Below are 5,572 nucleotides of genomic sequence, written 5' to 3' on the forward strand. Positions count from 1 at the left end.
TGATGCATGGTTCAGAAAGTCCAGAGTTAATATATATTTAAATAGTTTTTTTATTATGTTAATTCAATTAGCTTATCAATTTTAATGAACTAATTCTTTTATAAATTTGAATACGATAAGGCTAACAATGTTGTTGCCAGAATGGTTTGAGAGAATCATAACACAACTAGGTAAAATTGAATATTCAATGTTATTTTTTTATTTAAATGTTTAATTTTTATTATTAATTTATTAACTAATAATTCATTTTACTATATAGGTTGTATGATTTTTTATATGAGGCACAAAAAAAGCCCAAAAATATACTAAAGAAAGAAATCTTCTAAGCTAGAGATATGTGACAATTTGGAGGGATTTTAAACTTCCACACATCTTTGAGGCTGTATGGGAAGAATACATTCAACACGTGACATTCAAGTGTTTCATGGGATGGTCGCAATCTGATATGGAAAACCAGAACATGAGGATTCACAATTCTATAACCATGCATACTGGCAAATCCATTCTGCTTCTTTTGCATGCAAAGTGGATGGTAAGATTCTTTTTTATTAGATCTATTTAAAAAAATATTGTTTTATAGGTTACAGTTCTTGGATGCAAACCAAGACTGATGGAGTTTTTTTTGTAGAAACTCACATGTAAAATAATGACAGTTGGAAAATGGATGGATAATTGAGCTCAGAAGTTCATGGAATGTTAAATTTCAACGATTTGTTTTTAAGTTATTAGTTTTTTAATTTGTTCACTTTTTTTTCAAGAAATATATAACACTTAATTGCAGTGGAGATACAGGGACAATCCTTTGATCCATCCAAAACTCAATTTGGATTTGTGGTTGTAGGTAAGATCGACCAATAGACCCGATAGAAATTAGGTTTACACTATATCAAACACTACGACCAAGGAGTTATGGACGGCCCGAATTGTTTCTATTGTTGGATACTTATAATCAGTTCCAACCACTCAATCTCTGGAGTCCCAAGTGATTTTTAAACCAACAAGTTAAAGATTGGATGATCCACCTTGCTCCTGATATAGAACAACTTATTGCCACAATGGTCGAACTCCAATGATTTTACATGGAGGTGAAATCATACATGGGTGATATATGTGCTCCCCCTTATCGTCGTTCAATTCCAACAAAGACTCGCCTCCTCTCCTTCTCCAACTCCTCTATTCTAGATGAATTGTATTTAAACTGATAAATTTTTAAATTTTTCATAAATATTTTATTTTTATTTTATTTTTATTTCTTTTAATTTTTTTCTACTATATTTATTAGATTTTAAAATATGCTTTTGGATGAAATAGGTCCATTGGTATATTCTAGAAAGTTGGGAAATATTTGGAAAAAATTCCACTAACACTATTTAATCCCGACATAATTCATCCTTCAATAATTTAGACATAAATCCCTAATGGAATTACAAACAAACTTTTTACTGGTGGTATGCTATATTCATTGATAGGGATCCTAATGGAATGATGCCAAAAAAAATTTGGTTGGCATGTTTTTCTTTGTAAATCAATCGGTGATTATATTATCAATGTAATTGGACAGAATAGAAATCACCGACGATAAGTTTTTTTATCAATAATAACCATCCATGATCCTGTCGGTAAAAATCATGTAGACAAAATCAATATCTAGCTATCGATGAAATATTCCATTTGTATATTGTAGAATTGTGGTTGTGCAAGCAATGTTATTAAATTTGTATCATATTGGTGTCTAACTATAAACTTGATGATTTAGTAATTTAGTCTAAGTGGAAGTCCTCCTTGACAAAAAAAAATGTGTTAGACTAGTGAAGTAGAATCCTTGTTAAATTAGATAGTTAGAATTTTTATTAGATTGTGATTATTAGAGGTTGTAATCTCCCTATAAATATATAAATATAAGGGTTAATGTACTATGAATTAAAAGAGAGAAAGAATTGAACTGTTGAATATTAATAAATAAAGCTTAGAAGCTTAAATACTTAGTGTTTTACTATTTTTAATAATTGGTATTAAAGCTTAAATTAAATTTATCAATGGACTAATAGATGGATTGACCGATAAAATTATTCTGATTGTAACACCGTCGATAATTTTGTTGATAGAAATATTATATCACCATATGATTTTCCTTCTTGAATCTCATTGCAATACCCTTTGTAATGTCATTGATATATATCAATGAAAGTTTTTTATTGGCATATTCACGAATAAATTTTATCTTCGAGTTAATTATGTTATAACATCATCTCTAAAACTTACATATTATTGTATTGTTTGATGTTTTTTTATTTTTTATTTTTCATTGCAATTCCCTCTATACATATCATGAAAATATTTTTGTTGGTGTTTACTAATAGATTTAGTAATGAAAAATTTCATCAGTAAATATTACCATAATATACATAATATATGGGCAGAAAAATTCTATTAATATTTTTATTTATATTTGATAATTTTTTAGGTTGTGATTATTGATCACATGAGAGAGAGGAGCATATGACAGAAAGTTATTGATCCATCCAAGGATTAATTAATCAATGCGTAACCATTTTACTACAGCGGGGTTCTAAGTTACAGTACCATCCGTGGAAGCAAAAGCTGTAGCTGTATAAGGAAATTCATTCGGGACATAGCCCAAAAGCACATATCGACGTAAAATGGGAACAACTTGTGCTTTACATAAGAGGTAATTTGTAGAGGCTAATTTAATTAAAATATCTGGTAGATGAATTTTGAAAGAGTACAAATCAAACGGGCCTGCTCATCCACTGGAGGAATCTGAGGGAAAGTAGAGGAGGAAGACATGTTTGACAAAGGTCCTCTCGTGTAAAGCTCCGATGCCACGTAAAAATGAGTTTAAACTGGCATGCCTTATGCATGGCTTGTATTTCATTTACATAGAGTTTACAGGATACAAAAACAGTGGTATGTAGTTGGACAGGAGATAAAGAATGAGAACTATATAGCTGTGACAGAGTCCTACTGTCAATGTTATTTACAGTAACGTATGCCTAAAATAAGAACGAAATCAGCAGCTGTTGCAGGAGAGATACGAGGAGAAGATCATAATCTATAGGAGAGATCGGAAGAGAAACATCATGGATTGTGGAGAATCACGATTGATATGTCTCTACAGTATTATCTTACCATCAAGTCTAATTCAAATCTGTAATCATCATATCTAGGATGAACAAACTTTTGTGGAGGACAAGTTGGTGTACGATATATGTGCCCAAGGCCCACATTTTCAATATATATTTTTGTTTCTGGTTGCTTGTGGTTCTTTCTTATTATTCTGATTGCTGTATAATACAGAAAAGGTGGTGTTTTTTTGTCGTGAGGCCATACAGGCATGCCATAATAAAATGTCAAACAGACAAGGTGGTCAGCTTTCCAACCAGAAGCCTTGAGAGTGCTAGCGTGCAGCTTTTTTAATGCATGTTAGGGCTGTGTTAACCCCAAGAGTTCCTGGCGGCCACAACCACCGCGCCTCGGAAAGCTACTTTGGCTTTTAAGCTTTATGTATAGGCACTAATATTCTATTAATCGCCCTATAATTTATTGATCCCATCTGATTTGCCATTCCTTCTCGCTGAATTAAGATTTCCAAGTATATGCTATATGCTTTGGAATATGAATCTACTGTCTGGTTGGTTTGTTTAATGTCTGGGAAAAATATGTATAGAGTGAATCTTGCGGGGTGATTTGCTTATGCAGGTGGAATCAATACAAAAGTATTATAAAAACAATTATTGAAAAATAACTAAACTACAAGGATCTAAATTTGTATTTTTATTATTCAAGATTTTCTCTAATCAAAACTAAATGTTAAAGCTTTTCCACATCACTTATGTACTAGTAAAAATTAATATCATAAATAAAGCTGAGAAAAATAATAAAATAATTACAAGCTAAATAGAAAACATAATTTAAATATTATATATATAAAAAAAAAATTGGAGCATATTTCAAGCTAGGTTTGACAATATTTATATCTTACCCTTTACTCATTCAATAAAATAATTATTTCAAAAATACTCCTTTATTTGAATTGGGTTGATATTCATCAAGTTCATATTAAATTTTTATTTTTAATTTTTTTCATTTTGGAATTGTCCTTGAATTATATAAAAATTTAATTTTAATTTTTCATAACAAAATTAAAAATTTTATTTTTCTAAATTTTAATGGTGAACTAATTTTGAAAAAAATTATAAATTTTGAGAAAACTTTCCATTATATCCTTATATAACTCGAATGTAATTTTGGAATGAAAAATATAACTTTATGAATTCAAATGTATAAACCTCACTAAAGATCGATGCATTGAAAAATTGGATGTTCTATTAGAACATATTAGCACAATTACAAACGTACATATGTATTGAAAAATTGTGTAAATATATAAAGATAAATTGAGTTATTTTTCCAATAAATATCATTGTATCATAACATATACAAAAAAGATAACTCTCTTTTAATTCTACATCCCTCAATTTAGTGGTCCTTATGATGCATCAATAAAATCATTCATCTTAATTAATCTTTTTCATAATTCTATAAATCTTAAATTGCATAAATAAAAATTCTATAACTTTTATATATTAGTAACATATAAATTATTGGGTTTCTTGAAAGATATATATGTAGCGAAAATGATAAATTTAATTATTATTTTTTTGGAGTTCCATAAATGTTGTTAGATAGGTTTTATGTTGTTAGATAGGTCTGAAGTCCTTTAGAGTTTATATGAAGATTACCTGAAAATCAGATGTTCTTTTTAGCTTTGAATAATTGCTTCAAAGTTGAGTTGTTATAAACCACAAGTCGTCCAAATATCTGGTCTTTAATGATAAACTATATGATCCACTAATGAAAAATCTTATAAATTCTTGTAGAAAAGAGTGATTATTATACCTTAGGCCATGTTTGTTTCCCGGAGACTGGTTTCAAGAAAACCACTTTCCAAACTTTTCTGTATTTGTTTTTCATTAGAAAAGTTGATCAATGAAAAACACTTTCCAGTCAAAGAAAAATTTGACTTGGTTTTCAAAAAAGTGTTTTCTTGAACAATTTAGGTGGAAAACCTTTCCGAAATTTGTGAAAAAATTAGAAATGACATATTATTTGCTGATTATATCAAATTTGATCCTTAAACTTTTGATTGCTATATATATTTTGTTTGGATATTTATGTTTTAATTTTATCTCTTAAAATTTAATTTTTATATTAACTTTAGTCCTCATTTTTATAATTGCTATTTTTTTTTCCTTATCATTTTTTTATTGAAATTTTTTATGTATCAAATTTGATCCTCATTCTTTTAATTGTTACTTATTTTATTTGAAATAATTTATGAAATATTAACTATTATTATTTTAATTTCTTCATATTTTATTTTTTTATTTTTTAGATTTGATCTTTATTATTTTGATTATTATTTATTTTATTTGAGATAATTTATGAATTTTTTTTTCAATTTCATTCTCATTCAACATTTTAATTTGTAAGATTTGGTCCTCATTATTTTAATAAACTTGAAAAAAATAAAATATTAATAAGTTATTTT

Source organism: Populus euphratica, unplaced genomic scaffold (genome assembly GCF_000495115.2).
Source record: "Populus euphratica unplaced genomic scaffold, PopEup_1.0 scaffold354.1, whole genome shotgun sequence".
Lineage (NCBI taxonomy): Eukaryota > Viridiplantae > Streptophyta > Magnoliopsida > Malpighiales > Salicaceae > Populus > Populus euphratica.